The sequence below is a fragment of the Platichthys flesus genome, chromosome 8 (genome assembly GCF_949316205.1).
Source record: "Platichthys flesus chromosome 8, fPlaFle2.1, whole genome shotgun sequence".
In the NCBI taxonomy this organism is placed as follows: domain Eukaryota; kingdom Metazoa; phylum Chordata; class Actinopteri; order Pleuronectiformes; family Pleuronectidae; genus Platichthys; species Platichthys flesus.
The window spans coordinates 812,966-831,455 of NC_084952.1; positions in this window are offsets into that span (position 1 = coordinate 812,966).

Sequence of the window (18,490 nt, forward strand, 5' to 3'; positions counted from 1 at the left end):
CTCACAAATATTGATCCATGTATCTGAGATCACAGGCAGACAGCATGCCCCCCCCCCCACACACACACACATAGACACACACACACACACACAGGGACACACACACAGACACACACACTCACACCAGAGGGCTTTTTACTTTATCTGTGATTTTCTCCCTGACAAAAGAGCTCCTGGCGAGCTCGTTAAGGAGCTTGTGGCATAAGGAGCCGGCTTTGCCCGTCCCCGCGATGGAAGATGAATCTGAGCCTAATGACCTTCACTGACAGCCGTAATTCTATCAGGACCCAATCAGCTGCAGCAATTAGGCGTCTCTTTGTGCGCCGGGGAAAGGCTGCGTGGATCCTAACCGGGGTCAATTAGAGAGTCTAGAGCCGCCGCTCGACTCCCACTACATCACTCCGTCTGTCACCGGACCGACCGGCCGGCCCTTCCCCTTTAATCACGTAATATAAATGTATCTGGCTCTGGCTGTCTCTCCCTCTCTTCATCTCTTCATCTCTTCATCTGTCCTGCTCTTCATCACTCTCTCTCTCTTCCTCTCTGGCCCCAGGCACCTCCATCTTGGTCAGCCCCGTCTTTTTGTCCTTTTTAAAATTATAGTGTCTGTTCTCCGTGGAAAATGTTTCCTGTGGCCTGAAGGTTCTGAGCCGCCTCTCATCTGCCCCCCCCCCCCCCCCCACTGTAGGGTCTCTACCCCCCCCCCCCCCCCCCCCCCTCTGAAAGTTCTATCAGTATACTTTTCATACACTCAGTTGTGAGAGTCTCAGCCGCTGACCTCATCGAGCAGGGCGCTGCAGCTGGAGGTCAGAGGTCAGTCAGAGTTTCACTTCTTCTCATTTATTCTGTTTATTTTGCACGTTAGAGTTTTCTGAGTGAGATCATCGAGACCCCCCCCCCCCCACACCTCCACCGGGACTCATCATGTAATCTAGAGGTTTAATCTGGATCCGGACAAAAACTCGTTAATGGAGCGGTGATTAGGTTCCAGACAGAAGAGTCAGTTTCTCTGACCCTCTAACGGGAGGTCAGTGAATTTACATGTTGGGCAGGAGAAGGAAACAGAGCTGAGTGAAGCTCGTGAGATCGAGTCCGAGGGCCAATCTCACAACTTCTCTGTGGTTCAGATCAAACCGTCCAACTCCTCAAAGTATCTGTAGCTGTTAACATGACGTTAACGAGCCCGTCCAGAGGGACGGACGGTCCCTGAAGGCATCACGATGCATCGAGGCTGCTGTGGTTAAACTCAGTTCCTCCACTCACCCCCCCCGACGAGGCCTCCATCTGCACTGACGTCAATCACATCACTCAGCTGCATGAGAGCACTGCAGGAGAAGAAGAGGAGGGGGGAGGAGCCCACTGGGGAGGCCGCTGCCCAACAACGCCATCGCCAGCAGTGAAGCCTTCTGGGAATTATTTCCCATCGTTCCTTAAAACGCACGCCGGAGCCATCTGCCGCCGCCGGGCCTGACGAGGCAGGCGCCTGTCATGTGACGCCACTCAACCACAGCTTGTGACAGAAAGCAATGGTGCTCACCCGGTGTGGTGCATTGTGGGAAGTTTAAATCAACAGACTGCCTTTACAGGGAATCAGTTCACGTTCACCAACGCTACGCCATTCGGGGGTTTGGGCTGTGAGTGAGTGTGTGTGTTTGTGTGTGTGTGTTTGTGTGTGTTTGTGTGTGTTTGTGTGTGCATGTTGTTTACCTAAAACCCTTCAAAAAACAGCTAGCGTGCAGAGAGAGGTAAATAGTTAAGAAGAGGTAATTGTACACAAGGGGACGTGTGTGTGTGTGTGTTGATCTGTGTGCAGCCGGGTGTCGAGCGTGTGCAGCGCTGAAGGTTTGATTCCACTGCAGAGTTTGAACAGGTGTCAAAAAAAAGTCTGTAATTAGAAAACAAACAAACAAACAAACAGAAAAGCAGGAGCGAGCGACGGCTGAAGAGGAAGTGGGCGTCGAGCAGGGACGACCGGCATCACATGACTACACACCGACACAACAACACAACAACACAACGACGTGTGCGCTGATCGGGCACAAAGTGAAAACCGGAGGGACTTAGTCGTCAGGTCTATGACGTGAAGCCTGATCTTCAGTTAGAACCTGAGCAGCGAGGATCAGGCCTCGTGCCTCTGAGTGCTGGTGATGAGGCCGAGGACATTAAATCATTACGTGTTATGACCAGACGATTGTGTAAGAGCAAAAGTTCCAGAGATATAACTGAATGATCAGGGCCCCTGAGGGTCCGGGAGGCTCGGGAGGGGCCGCGGCAATTCACTTCCTGATATGAAACATCTAACGTCAACATTCATGTGAGATCCACGTTTGAATGAAGCTCCTTGAAGAGCAGAGGCTCCACACGATGAGATGTGTCTGAATCAAAGAGGTCATCATCTGGACCGACCGCCACCGTCGGCTCGGACCCGGCTCCTCACGGGACAGAACTAATGTCCAGGCGTCTTCTGCATTAGTTTGTCCTCCTGGTTTGACAGCGAGCTCTTTGTGAGCCGTGTAAACAACCTGCAGCCGGGGGACAGCCACCTTCAAACTCTGACATTTATCATCTCTGCCGGAGCTGGCAGCAGCTCGACAGCACACAGTGTCCTGCAGGTTGACCTGTGTGTCTGTGTGTGTGTGTGTCTGTGTGTCTGTGTGTTTGTGTGTTTCTGTGCGTTGCCAAATGATCTGTCTGAGAACGAGCAAAATAACAAACAAAGTGAAATCAGCCCAGATTCTTCCAGAAATAACCTCAAAGTGCTCCTGTGCGCCGCCCCCCCCCTGACCAGCCGCGCTAACTGGGGCAGCGAGGTTGGCAAAAACTAATAGTGCATCATTTTTAATTGCCCCGGCATGCAATTTCCTGACAGATGCCATCACCGCTAATTAGTTACTGACAGCATTATCAGGTTCTGGTCGGGTACGGAGGGGCCGATCCATAACGCCGCTGCCAAATTGAAGTGTTGTGAACTAACGAGCACGTGGAGGCGCCAATTAAAAGAGGAAGAATGGCTCTCGCTCGGGGCTGCGTCCCCGAGGCTTCACATGAAAGCCCGACTCCACGAGATGCACAGGAAGGAGCGAGCGGCTCCGACACGAGAGGCGACAAGGGCCCTCGCAGTTTCTCACTCACAGATATTTCAACACTAATTGGTGCGTTGAGCCGTCGTCTGAGCCGAGGCCGAACCACACGGCCCTCAGGTGAGAGAGGAGACGTCTGGATCACCCCCCCGACAGATCCTCCGCTCCGAGCCGGCCACCGTGTGACCGGGGTCTCGACCTCGTGACGGGAAACACACGGAGGCCATGTCGTGTTTCAGCCGATTCAATGAAACTTCCTCGTTCTCTCCGTGTTGAACGAGTTTTTAAATCTGTTCCAGCGGCGCCACGCGACCCCCCCCCCCCCCCCCCCCCGCCCGAGCAGCGGCAGCTTCTGAAGCCACGAGTTCTTATTAATTCTGTTCGGCTGCGAGTGAAGTGGTTTTCATGTCGTGATAACAAAGCCCATCAATCAATCACTTGACCGGAGCTCGGAATGCATCGTCCCACTCACCGGAACACAACTGGATATTACCCATGATCCTCTGCTTCCTGAACCTGAAGAGCTGCAGCTGCAACACATCCACCAAACTGTTCCGAATTCTTCCTGTTTCACAGTCATCTCCAATATTCAGCAGGATAAACTCTGGTTGTTAATAACTTCAGAGTGTTTTCAACTGATCTCAGTTCAGCTTCACTCTTCAGCTGCAGCTGGTTGTGTCTGTGATTCTCAGTCAGTTGTTCTCACAGGAGATGGAACCCACTCAGCAGAGTCACAGAGAACAGACGCTCAGGGAGAGAAGAGGAAACTTTCTTTATATCTGTGATGTGGGCGTTGCAGGCTCCAGCCCCCCCCACACACACACTTCCTGGCAGCGGCTCACAAACCAACGGGTGAAGTTACATCAGGTCGACAATTGGTTTTCACCCATCCTCAATTTGACTTGTAATGACCACTGTGAAACAAGGTTCCTCACCCTCCACCTTCACCTCCTGGGTTGTTGGGAACCGACCAGCTCTGGAAACAGTGGCCGACCCGCTCGACCAGCTGAGCCACAGCCACCTGGATTCACTTGATCCAATGTTCTTGTCAAAAATATCGATTAATGCGTCTTTAACGTGTGAATTATTTCCCAATAAGAGCGCAGCCCCCCCCCCCTCCCCCCCGCACACACCTGAGTCATTAATAACTCTGCTCCTGTGACACCCTCTGGTCTTATAAACATCCAGCGCTGCAGCGTTCTTGTTCTCGCTGCTTTTATGACACCATTTTAATCACTGTGCTGTTTTATCACCGTGCAAATAGACTGAGCCGGAGTGGAACACAACAAGCCGCTGAGCGCAGCACGGAGCACTAACAGCCTCTCAGAGAGACCTTTAAATCTGAGGAGAAATACATGACTTCAGCCATAAAATCATCCCTCACTCCTCTCAGCCATTAGCGCTAATTCAGCTCTCAGCTTCCCATCACGGCCCCGGCTAACGGCCCCCCCCCCGCCCCAGCGCTCACAACTAAAACAAACACTGGGAGGAAAGGCCTGGAAGTGGTGTGGCTGTCAGTCGGAGGATTTTGCATGATGCATGAGGCTGGGACCAGCGTGCACCTCGCTGAGACTCTAAATAATTAAGGGGGTAAAAATGAAAGCTTCAAATGTTGTCTTTGCAGAGGTAGCGTGACTCAGCGGTTAATCAATGCTAACAGGGAGCGTCGGGGGAGCAAGCAGATCAATCCCCCTGATGGAGGGAGGCGGGCGTGACGCTGGTAGAGAGCGGCAGCCGGCAGAGGGACGGCGTGATGCAGAGCTGGAGACGACCCAGAGGACAGCGCACGGCGAGGAGCTGCCCACGGACTGTGGCACCCCGGAACCTGGATATTAAATAACTGACTCAGAGGGAGATCCACGTGAACAGGAACCCTAACCCTGGGGACCAACACGAAGAGGTCCAGTCCCGCAGGACGGAGAAGAATCAGAATCCAGAGCGGCTTCCTCATCGTTGATATCTGGTTGTTGACACCGGTGCAGATCCAAGCCCCATGTCTCCCAGCAGGTTGGTATCAGACTGGTTCAACTGGCGGCACTGGGATTGGTTATTCCACCTGTTCTGAACCCAAATCACCAATCAGAGCCTCGCTCCGGTACCAGACTCCTCTGAGTCGTGTCGTGACCCGAGTTGGATTCTACATTTGGCCTTTACATGATTTATGCTCATGTGAGGCCATTTACTAAATAATATGGAGGCATTGATTATTACCTTCCGAGCGTTTCGTCAGTTAAACTTTTGATCTCCAATCAGATGTTTTATTTATGACTCGTGAGGCCGAGGAGCTGAAGGTCATCGTTCAGCAGCGAGGACGCACACTGAGGCGTCACTGGTAATCAGCTGCTGGGAGGCCGTTCACCAGCAGGTGGGCTGCTGTGCATCAGGGTGATATGGACACATCTGCAGTGGAAACATCTGGATCCAGTCTGTGACCCATCACGTGAACTGGTGGATCTGATGTGGCCACGTTAATACGTTGTGGTTTCAAAACAGATCATGTGAGTTTCACTGGAAACCAAGTTCATCACACAAACCAGCATCGTACTTAATAAAGGTAATTAATGCTTTGGTGGTTAAACAGGTTTTATTGGTAATTAGAGATTAAATGAAAAGAACGAATGAAAGTTCAGCTTCCTCTGAATGAAATAAGTGTTTAATGTGTCTCTGATTAAATATCCCATTATTTCATTGATTACTTTAAATGGAATCCAGGTCACATTTGGTTTGTGTTTTCCTAACAAGAAGAGAAACACGTAGATTGCTGCCATTTTAGTTAAGTTTGATTTTAATAAGTGACTTGATCATGTGAAAACAGGATGTTATGACTGACAGCTCAGACTGACCTGTGAGTGGTCAGGCACGCGAGTGGGCGGGGCCTTGACTCAACCATCACTACAAGACGTCAGGGTCCACGACACTGAGGCTTCATGTCGGAGTCGGCCATCTTTGTTGAGTCGTTGGTTCAAACGTCAGAAGGCGGGACTCAATGATCCTTGTGACATGAATATGAATCAATTATTCTCAGATTAACAAAGGGAAAACAAAAAGTGTCTCATAGAGAAAGAATGAATGTGAGTCACAGTTTATCATTTCTCTAAACATATCACCCCCCCCCCCCCCCTCCTCCGGCGTGAGAAACATCCTCTGAGCCGATCACGGGATTGTCGCTGTGATTCCTCCACGAGTTGAATCCTCGCCTCCGCTCTCAAACCCGACAGCCCCCCCCCCCCCCCGCCCTCCAGCTCCATCTCAGAGTTTAGAACGAAGCCGGAGAGGAAGAGGGGGGGGGAATCAGAGGCGTGTGGTACTGGTTTGACAGGTACATGTCTCTATAGGCCAGCGCCTTTCCAATTTAAGACACCCTTAAGCTGGGAGCAGCGGCTTAACATTATTCTCTGTGAGGGGGGGGCACTCGCCTTTTCTCTCCGCTCCCCCCCCGCTCTCCGTGCTGCGTTCGGAACCTGTCGACCCTTCAAGGACGCTTTGCTGCAAGTGTTTCATCATTTGGTTGAATTTTAATTATTTCCCGGCTCGTTCAGTCCCAGCAGCAGCAGCGTGGAGGCCGAGGAAGTGAAGTGACAAAGGTATGAAGGGACGTCCACAGGGACCAGCGGGATGACAACATCTTTCATTAGCCTCTGAAATGTTTGCTCAGTCAAACATGGCGAGCTCGTCGGCCTTCGACTGGCGGGGGGGGGGGGGGGGGGGGGGCGTGGACTCGTCTCTGCTGTCGTTTGCAGGACAAACCTTATTATCTGTGAATTAGTGGAGCCGCGCCCGGTAATGGAGGAACACACCGGCGGTTAATTAACCGTGAAGCTCAGCTCACCTCGATTCTGACGTTTAGCTTTTAAACTTGTTTTGTTCATTTAGAAGAAAACTGGCAGAAAAACTCAAAACAAGACAATTCATGTTTTTTTAAGAAATCTCAAGTATTTGAAAAGTGATTAATTCCTCAGGATCTCTGATGATTCTCTGATGATTCTCTGATCAGATGAGTCATGTGACCAGCCGACTGCCGGTCGCTCTGGCTGTGACGAGCTCTGCCGTCGCCCTTGAGCCTGCTCCTCCTCCTCCTCCTCCCTGGGGGGCGCTCCCCTCTTAACCCTTTTAATTACCACTCTTTATTGGTCATTGCCAAGTCATCTATGAGCTCCTCCCCTCCCCCCCTTCATTACCAAACCACCAACTTGGCCGCTCTGGAATGAAACCCCTTCTCCCCCAGAGACCCTCGGCTCCTCTGAGCCTCCAGAGTTTAATCCTCCTGAAATGAGCTGCTCCGGTATCGCTCCCCCTGGCTGAGCCAATCAAGGGCTTTGTCCAGCGCCAGCGAGCCCCTCCCATCAGGTGACATCAGCATCAGAGAGCCCGCGGCGGCCCGAGGCCGGCACGCCGTTGTGTTCCACTTCTTTCTGCCTCGTTAAGAGTCGGGTCACACCGCGGCCGAGCTGGACCGCGGCCATTAGCCTGGCTGTGGGTAATGGCTACTTAGCGAGGACAATTGGACATTACGGGACGGGGGGAGGTGTTATGACTGCACTGCATGTGTTTGTTATGTAGCATCACGCGTCCAGACGTCATGGTTATTATCCCGTGAGCTGCAGGGAGCAGAGATGTCTCTGACACGGAGGAAAACCAAATCAGCATTCTCTGCACAACCTTATTCCATTTGTTCTTTGCTTTAATTTAAAGGGCCCACATATCTATCCATCCACGCTGAGTAGACATCTCAAAATCTCAAAACCAATTTGGCATTATCTCCATCACAGGCGACCCCTTAAATTTGCATCAGTAGAGTGGGTTTGGCAAGCAATTACCCCGATGCAGGACATTGGTAATTTGATGAGAATCTGCTGTGACAAGTCTGGACGCAGTGGAGGAGGCGTCCCCCCCGGGCGGGGGGGGGCGGCGCTGCAGCGAGTCGGGCCCGTGGCTCTACAGGAGAAAACATGAGGAGTAATGTAGCAGTGAAATATCAGAGAGCTGCGAGGGGCCTCCAACAACACAAAGCTCCCCGAGCCTCAGATCCGTGCAAACACACAGCAGCTCTGTCACAACGTGCAGGGAGACGCCGGCTGAGCCCGGTTCACAAGGTCAGAGAGAGAGAGAGAGAGAGAGGACTGAGACTCTTCACAAGGTCAGAGAGAGAGAGAGAGAGAGAGGACTGAGACTCTTCACAAGGTCAGAGAGAGAGAGAGAGAGAGAGGACTGAGACTCTTCACAAGGTCAGAGAGAGAGAGAGAGGACTTCTACACAAACTGAGACTCCACCAGATCATCACAAGGGTCAGATCCTGCTCGTTCCCCTCCTGTCCTCCCGTCCTCCCGTCCTCCCGTCCTCCCGTCCTCCCGTCCTCCTGTCCTCCCGTCCTCCCGTCCTCCCGTCCTCCCGTCCTCCCGTCCTCCTGTCCTCTTGTCCTCCTGTCCTCCTGTCCTCCTGTCCTCCCGTCCTCCTGTCCTCCTGTCCTCCCGTCCTCCCGTCCTCCCGTCCTCCCGTCCTCCCGTCCTCTTGTCCTCTTGTCCTCCTGTCCTCCTGTCCTCCTGTCCTCCTGTCCTCCCGTCCTCCCGTCCTCCCGTCCTCCTGTCCTCCTGTCCTCCTGTCCTCCTGTCCTCCTGTCCTCCTGTCCTCCCGTCCTCCTGTCCTCCTGTCCTCCTGTCCTCCTGTCCTCCCGTCCTCCTGTCCTCCTGTCCTCCTGTCCTCTTGTCCTCCCGTCCTCCCGTCCTCCTTTCCTCCACCTGGAGCAGACGTCTCCGGCTCAGCATCTTAAAGACCTCAGTGTAGAAAACTGAATGAGCTCTGTGGGCAGATGTGGGTGGTGAGACAGATGTTCTGTGCTTTCATTGAACTGACCCTGTTACATGTAGATTCCGTCCTGATGGAAGTGTCCCCCCCCCCCCCCCCCCCCCCCCACGCAGTGTCCATCAAGGCAGAGCGGCTCCCTGAGTAGCAGCTGAGAGGTTAACGACCGAGCTGAAGACTCGCCTGAACAAGGACAAGCTGGGGGGGGGGATCTCCAGTTCTTCAGTTCGACTCACATGAACTGATCAGAATTTGCTGGTCACAGGTCAAAGGTCAAAGTCACAGAGTTTCACCTCAGAAACACAGAGACAGACTTTATTTATATTAATCTTCTGGTTGAGTTATAGAAGTGAAGAACGTAAATGCATCAATTTAAACTCAGACAATGGAAGATGTGAAGTTTGTGACTGCAACAAAACATCAGATTAATAAAGTCTTTCATCTGGAAACTGCATCAAATCGAGTCGAACGTTACAAATGATTGTTTCATAAAGAAGAAACGCTTGTGAGTACGGGGGGGGGGGGGGGGGGGGCTGCTCTCGACCTCATGCAGATATTTATTCTCACACATTCCCGAGGTGACAGAACCTTTAACAAACGACTTCCCTCGAGCTGCAGCTCAAATAAAAGGCTGCCAGCTTGTTCTGTTTTCTGAGGGCTCCTCGCCGCCGCTCTGCCGCCGCCGCTCTGCCGCCGCCGCTCTGCCGCCGCCGCTCTGCCACCGCCGCTCTGCCACCGCCGCTCTGCCACCGCCGCTCTGCCGCCGCCGCTCTGCCACCGCCGCTCTGCCGCCGCCGCTCTCTGTCTGGGTTCCGGTTCCTCTCCTCCAGAGCTCAGATGCTCAGACAGCTGGAGAGTGGGATTCCTGCTGATAGCAGGTGCTGCTGTCCTCTCGTCTCCGCTAAGTGCCTCCTCCTCCTCTGCTCCTCCATTTTCATATTTCCACGCATGGCTGCCTTGACATTTAGTGTGGAGGAATTGACTGTTTTCAGGGACTCTCGGGGGGGCGCTGTATTACTTTGTCCTGTCAGAAAGAGATGTCATGAAGGGAAGGTGATGTCAGGTCCGCCAGGCTGTGTATTGAATTTACGGCGCCATTATTTCGCCACTCAGCATGATTGTATTCATATTATAGCCCATCCCACCAAGGTCGCCGGCGCACCACTTACCAGGTGACCTTGCACTCTAAGCCCCTGGGGGGGGGGGGGGGGGAGGCCCGTCAGGTTTCTTCTTTGATGGACAATGGAATAAAGCTCGCAGCTCAATGACACACCACTCAGTCCGTGTCGGCGCGGGGGGGGGGAGGAGCGGCGGCGGCAGCACAAGGTGACAACAGCAGCTTTAGACCGCCCGGCTCAACAGGGACCCACTGACCTCACATGTTGACCCCCGCTGAGGTCACATGTTGACCCCCACTGACCTCACATGTTGACCCCCGCTGAGGTCACACCGGGTGGATTTGAACGACGGTAAGCTCAATCCGGCCTCGTCTCGTCCCGGTGAGCTCACGTCTCCGGTTTGACTCCTCAGCCTCTGAGAGTCTCTGGTTTATTATCTTCAGAACGCAGTCACATGATGCCGGCGTTCTCCAGCTTCACGTCCGAGTCGTCTCATCGTGTTTTCACACCTGCCGAAATCTGTGGTTTTAACAAAGGAGACGTTTCACCGAGTCGCCTGTTGGTGGCGCCACTTCCTCTTTGTGCACGTGTTTGTCTGGGGAGTCAAAAGTGACATTAACAAACTCATGATGAAGACTACAACTCCCATCATCCTTCACTTCAGACTCCATCTTTGGGTTCAGTTTAGATTTAGAGGCAGAAAATAACTTTGTTCCTTCAGTTTGTTCACAAGCCTCTGCCTCTTATTGGACTCTGGTCGGATCAGAGTTATTGAGTTTGATCCAAACCAGGAAGTTAAATTCCAGATTATAAATTATGTGTAGTATTGATTAAAGACATTTACTACCTTAAGTCACGAACCTTCTGATAATTCTCGATGTGCTGCTTCTGCTCCAGCCGACACCAAACCATGAAATCCCAGAGTTAGTAGAGAGAGTGTTCAGAGCAGTGGAGACGTGAAGATCACTCTGCGGTGGTAATGGTGGATGTTCTCCTGCCACGCGGCCGTGATGAATCCCCCCCCCCCGTTCACTGGACTTCTTCTCCAACCACCCGCCACACACACATTATCAAACTGCAGCTATAGGCGGCAGTTATTTAAAGGTTGTCATGTAATTACGGCTCGGTGGCAGCTCTCATCTGAAGCTCTCCTCTCTCCGGGTCGCCGGGGCCGGTGTTAGCTCCTGCTTCACCATCACACTGAAGCTAATGGCTTTTATGGAGGAGACCTCGGCCGGGGCGCTTCAGAGAGTTCAGCTAATGCTCTCGTCCACAGTAAAATGGTAACATGCAATTATCGACGCCAAAATAACTCCTTCATCCGAGTCCATTTGTGGTTCACACCGCACCGGGGACAACATCCATGTTCGGTAATTAGAGTCATTAGCATCTCTCGTTGGCAGGCTGCAGCGAGTCGGGTGCTCGAGCCCGCGGATTTTATCCTCTTGATGTTTCACTCACAGAAAATAAATAAACCTCCACGTACTTGGAAATCTGTTTTTTTATTCAGAGAATCACAAACTGCCAAAAAGCTCCCGTGTGTTCCCGTTCCACCACACGCTCCACTCACGCATCATGTATGTTCACTAATGTCTGAGGTGAACTGGGTCGGTAATTAGCACGAGAGGAACTCGCTGCTCTGCTCCACTTCCTCAGCACATGAAACAAAGAACAAATACATGTAAATATTAAGTAGAATGTTGTTCCAGGTTTCATATCAATGTTCTTTTATCTGAAAACTTGTCACATCGCCATGAACCATAAACATATATATATATATATATATATTTATATATGTTATCTCCAATGCAAAATGTAGAAAAAGTTGGACCTTCATTTTTATTTGCTTTGTCAAATTCCTCCATTGATCTCAGAGAATCTGTTTTTACTTAACAACACATGATTAAAATGCTTTTAAATCTGTTAAAGAACTTCATGTAAAAACTGCAGATGATCACATTTTCATATTTATTTGAATCCATCAGTGTCTCAGCTGACAGGACATTTTAAACATTAGAGAGCACAAAGTTGATCTTTTATTAAATTCTATTTCATCTCTTAACAGTAAAGTTCTTCCACTAATTAAAGTCTCAGGTACTGAGAGCAGGAGTCTCACATTTACTAAAAGATGTAAATAGTTGAAGGAAAGTGAAGTAAAGTCCAAACTCATTAAAGTCCAGGAAACAAAGCAGCAGATGTGAAGCAGCAGAACAGAGACTCTATAGAGGAGCAGGAGTCATTGGACTCAGTGTGTGTTTGTGTGTTTGTGTGTTTGTGTCAGAGCACGAAGCTGAGGAGATGTGTTTGGTGGATTTGGTAGATTACAGGTTCACTGTTGTTACAGAGCGAGCAGCGTCGGTGTCATTACGTCCGTGTGGAATCTGTGATTGTTTCAAACCGATTTCCCTACGAGGACGAATGAGGAGTCCATCGTTTATGTCCTTGTGTTGTTTGTGTGTTGTGTTTGTGTGTTGTGTTTGTGTGTTGTGTTTCCTCGTCCTGCAGCTGCTCAGCGTCTTGAAGAAGCAGCAGCGACTCCTGAGGAACCACCTGACTCCAGTTCAGTTCCTCTCTGAGTTCTAACAGCTTGATTCCCTGGAGCTCTTTCATCGTGACGTTCCACCGACAGAATCTATCTCTGATATTTATATAATAATTGTGTTATGAGGTCCTGAGGGTTTGAGCTGAGAGTCTTTAAATCCGACTTCCACATGCAAGTTATTTATTTATTTTAATGTTAATTTCATTCATCAACCAAACAAACTAATTTCAAAATAAAACACAAAGTCTCTGAATGAAACGAATAATCTTCTTTAATCTTTGCCTCTGTCTCAACCTTAATTAACAAAGCACATGATTCATATGCATGTTTCTCATTAACCCACCTCGACTGGTCTCTTACTGGTTTGCTGTGGGAGCGTTGTTGTGGCCCAGCAGCTCTTCACAGGACAGAACCATACATCCAGCCTCTCAGACGTTCCCCTTCCTTATTATGTTTAATGGAGTTTTAATGACGCTCTGGTGGAGGAGAGGAGAATGAAGTGCTCACCTGAGGTGTATTGAGTGCTGGTTTATCTAATGTACACTGTGGAGGCTCTGACTCCTAATGAGGAGACATTCTTCTGGTGGAACAGTACGAGCCGAGCGTCACAGGGTCGATTCCTGAAGCGTCCGGAGGAAACTGAACACGTTCAATCAGCCGCGGAGAAACTTTCAAAATAACCAGATCAGCAGAAACAAGTCTCCAATAAATCATCTCAGCTTCGGTTCAGATGTTTAACTGAATCTGCAGCTTGGTTCACGTTCTTATTAAATCAAGGCAGCTTTTGATGGAGAGACCCCTAGTGGCGGAAGTTACATGTTGTATATTAAAACTGCCGGATCAGCTCCTTTAATCCAATCCGCTCTAAAACTTAACGACTTCTTCTTTTGCCCAAACTCAACATTTTTGCAATTCTGCTACGAGACTGAGACGTTAATGAAAACATGTGGTTGAGGAGGAAACAGAGAAAAGAACCTGAAGTCACGTTGTTCACGTGTTTGTGTGTTTGTGATGTTTCTGCAGTCGTCAGTGATTCTCCAGTTTCTGAACGTAGAGATGAAACAGGCAGAGCAGGTCGTCAGGGGAGGAACTCATTACCTGTGACGTCTGATAGTTATGAGCGTGAGAGATTCCTCTCAATGTTAAGAAACATAGATAATAAGAAATGTGCTTTCATGCTTCACTTTGTGCACTGCACGAGGAGGAGGTTGAGGCCAGGTTGAAATCTGATGTCCTTCACTTCTCTGCTTCTCCACGGCCGAGGAGGGAAAGAAATAAATAAAGCCTCAACTGCTCAGAAAACATGACTTCCTGTATCGCCGGGCGTGACAGACATGACAGGCGGAGCGGCCGAGCCGACACTCAGCCGTCCTCTCTGTCATGTCCAGAGCGGGGGGGAGGTCAGGCGTCCTGACAGCAGCCGGACACCGGGGGCAGCCTGACGGGTCACCTTCCATCCACCGAGCTAAACTACCAACTTCCTGACACAACTTCCTGTCGCACACGTCAGCGCCGACAGCCACTGTCAGGAGGGGGGAGGGGGGGGGGGTCGACATGAAGGGAGACAGAGTCAATTAAAACTAATGACCAACAATAGAGGAGAGAGTGTGTGTGTGTGTGTGTGTGTGTGTGTGTGTGTGTTTGGACCAATTACTGTAGTTTGACTTTTTGTTTGAGGTCTGTTTCCTTTTAGGTTCAGATCAAATAACATCTGATTTAATTTATCAATTTACAAATCATCAATCATATATATATAATAGACCCTAATCCGGTCGCATACGGTCATTTCAAGCTTCTGTTATGATACTTCAGTATTTCCCATCATCGCTGGTCTGCATCATGAAGCATCTTTTCATTTCGGAGCCATGTGACCAGGTCAAACCTTTAAATCCAGAAGAGGAGCTCCTCCTCACGTTTGCATTTATATGTGAAGAAGAAGAAAAACGTTTTTTAATGAGAACAGTGAAGGACAAAATGTTTAAACTCAAGAACATGTCCCGGAAATTAAAAACTAAACCCCAGAGCCTCTTGTTCACCGTCGGGTTTTCAATTGACCCAAACTGCTCTTGTCCTCCGTCTCTCACTTCCTTAATCTCTTAATCGCTCTGGATCATTCTTTCTACAAGCGGAACAAAAGTTTAACATCTGAGGAAATCCTGCATTAAAACAAACTGTATGTTCTGTTAACACTGTAGAGCCACAGAGGGGGAGAGGTTGAAGTAGATCAACAGAATTTCTTAACAGGAAATCATTTAGTTTTTCTTCTCCAGCTCAACTTCAACGTTTCACAGTTTTGATCTATTTTACATTTTGAAAACAGAACGTGTCTGTGTGATTTCCTCAGTGTCGTTTCAAAAGCTTCGTCTTCGTCTCTGGAACATGATTCATCTTCTGATCATTTACCCGTTTATTTATTTTCCCGTCAGCCTCAAAAGAATCAGAATCATTTTCTGTCTGATTTGGTTTTTAAAGGATTTAACTGGTTTGTTACCAGCAGCCGAGAGGAGGAGAACAGGTTCCAGAGCAAAACACTGACGGGTGTGAATACAAATACAGTCACATGAAAGACTTGATGATGGAAATAACAAATTAATCAAACGCTGTAAAACTGTGGAAGGAAAAATATAATTACGACTCGGAGTCTTGACGTGTGAAACTCTGCATGTGAATGAAAAGAAGAACAGGACGTTTCCTCCAAAACAACAACCTGTAAACAACAACAACTATTTGACCTGTTAGTTGTTTATCACTCAGAGGGGCAGAAACTTGGACTATGGGCAGAGAAGGTCTCTGGTTCGACTCCACGGAGAGACAACAAAAGACGAACCTGGATTGATCTGTCCAAAAATCCAAGAGGATTCTCCCTACCCTGTCTAGTGCCCCTGAGCAAGGCACCTTACTCCCCCAACATCTTCTCCCCGGGCGCCGTACATGGTCGCTCACTGCTCCGTGTGTCCTGCACCAGATGGATCAAAAGCAGAGGTTACATTTCCCTACCTGCATCAGTGTGCCTGTGTTTGGGTCTAATAAATGCATATTAATCTTAATCCTAATCTTAATCTTAAGAGTTGAACGATTCTGATTCAGTTCAACAATCGATATGTGGATGACCCCCCCCCCCCCCCCTCATCTGATGGTTTGCATTCATCTCACACGAGCAGCTGGATGAGAGAGAAGAGGTTTTTGATTTTCCGAGCAGCAGCAGCCGACGATCTGAAAGTGCAAACGGCTCCAGATGTTTTCACTTGTGATTCTGAGAAGCTGCTTGAAACCCGGAGCCTCCAGGTCGGCGCTCGCATCACAACCTCACACAAACGCACCTCCACACCCCCCCCCCTGGTCGAGAAGCACCTTGGGATAATGATGGAGCGGTGGTCCTGAGTGGCGCGGTGGTCAAGAGGAAGCGGGGCTTATCATGGTTACCACGGCAACCGGCAGAAGAGAGCATCAGACGCACGCGGACGAGTCCTCTCTCTCTCTCTCCGCGCTCGCTCGCCCTCGTTAGGAAATCTGCAGCGAGAGAGAGAGAGAGAGAGAGAGAGAGAGAGAGAGGAACCCGGCGGAGGAGCAGAAGGTTTTTCTGCGTCGCCTCGTGATGCCGGAGCAATTATTGACAATTTCATCATCTTTGATTTCATGAACTGGACTGAAATCAATTCGTCCCGCCGCCGCACCGGAGACGAACCGAGCTTTAATTGTCCCGAGGAACGAGCCCCCCCCCCCGCTCCACCCAGCTCGGGGCTTAAATGAAGGTGCAGAGGAGAAACGGGAATAACCTGAGTTCATTCTGCTTTATTATTTCAATTTGTGAGCGAGGCTGACAACATTCAACCAGAGACATGGAGACACACAAAGGCCCTGGTCCATTAGAGAGCATGAGGGGGCCCTGAACACTGCACACACACACACAGACACACACACACACACACTAACAGGAGTACTTAGTGGTTCACTCCCAGTTTGAGCAGAAGCATTTATCAGTCACTCGGTGCAGAGCTCCTGTCGCTGTGGACGAAGCTTTTAGACAAACTGGAGAAAGTTCTTCTCACGCTGGGAAACTGCTTCTGTTCAACAGAAACTTTACTTTCCTGGAGCAGCTTGAATATTGTGAACTGAATCCAAGTCCGGAGGAGACGTGATGAAGACATGACGCCTCTGAAGAGCTTTACAATGTACAGGATTGATACTGAATTATCATTTTTTTTATTCCATTCCGCTCCGTGTTATAAAGAACTGACTTTGTGGAGGATGAAAACCAGGATCTGACCCGTTTCTCTGGTCCAGTCCCTGAACAGAGAACTGGAGCTGAACCACCTCCCTGATCTCCACCTGCTCCAGAGGACAAACCTTCTCTTACTGACGGCTGCTCGTCCAGAGGTTCTGTCCAACATGGACGTGTCTCCTGGAGATTCTGGGTCAGGGTCCTGATTCTGTGAGCTACAGACGTGTGTCAGTCGTTCTGTGCCTGACGGCTTCTCCTCCTGGTTCATGTGAAACCTCTCCTCTCTTGTTCTGTCAGGATTCCTGCTGCATCTCTTCGATCTCCCGACCTCCTTGTGGTTAAATCAAATGCAACTTGTGACATTTACCTTCAGGTGGTTCGCGTGGTGCATACTCATGATGGGGTGCACCAGTGTGTGTACACTCACACGCACACACACACACACACACACACACACACACACAGACTGACAAACTGTGGGTGGAGTTTGTCAGTCATTATACTCATGATGGGATGCACCATCTCATCCGAGAAGCTGGACCGAAGGTGAAGCAGGAGGACGTGGTGGAGGTGGTGACCAGTGGAGACCGGACTGGTTAGTGACCAGTGGAGAATCAGAATAAACAGGTTTATGAAACTCGTCTTCTCACTGTCAAACCGGCCTGCGAGCTGTTAATGGCTTTTCCCATCGAGGATTCATCCCTCGTTCTCTAACTTTCCCCCTGAATGCAAATACACTCCGTCACAACCCCCCCCCCCCGCCCCCCCTCCATCTCTCTCTTCTCCTCTCTTCTGTAGAAGCAGAGCAGAGGATTAGCAGCCATGCGTGACTGATGGGGAGAAGATACGCCATCAGAATAAGTTAGAAGAGGAAGATCTCTCCTTCTCCTCTTGAATTCTGTGTGCATGAAAGAGAGCGAGCGAGGGGGGGGGGTGGGGGGGCGCTCTCTGAAGTGTCATCCTCCCGCTCGTCTTCTATGAAATAGGAATAAATGGCTGCTTGAAGTGGAAGGAGACTCTGTTGGGATGAATCTAATTCTCTGCATGTTTCTGTGGCTGGATGTGACGCCACATCACCTGCTGGCAGCCCGAGGCCCTTATTACTGTCACCGCCTGACTCAGCCCGAGTGTGTGTGTGTGTCTGTGTGTGTGTGTGTGTGTGTGGTTTATTCCAACATGTGGAAATGAAATGGTTATAAATTCTCCAACAGATGCTCAGAAAGTGAATTTCATCCGAATGCACCAAAAGGTTTTTCAGCAAATGTCTCGAAACAATCTGCAAAAGAATAAAAGCTTTGTTTCGGTCGTGGATCTCTTATGGCTGAATGTTCACATCATGTGTGACATCACAGCTCTCGATCCCCCTGGTGGCCGGCTGCAGTAAAGGGCATAAACCCTGTCTCCTCCATGTTAGCAGATGGGACATGGATCAAACTAAACAATCAAAGAAGATGTTAAATACAATTTTCTCAAAGATTTTCTGTCTGTATTGGTTCTTATCACACTGGTGTCTGACTTGCTATTGGTCGAGGATATGTGTGACATCATTAATGTGGCTCCACCCCACAATCACAACTACACAGATCAAACATCCTCTTTCTGCTCTTTCAATAAACAAATACTTTCCTGTTGTGATTGAACTGATTCTAAAACAGCATCTCCACTATCGCATATAGGATTGTGCTCATAGTGGTGCAGATCTGGGAACATGTTTTGTTGAGTGTCAGGT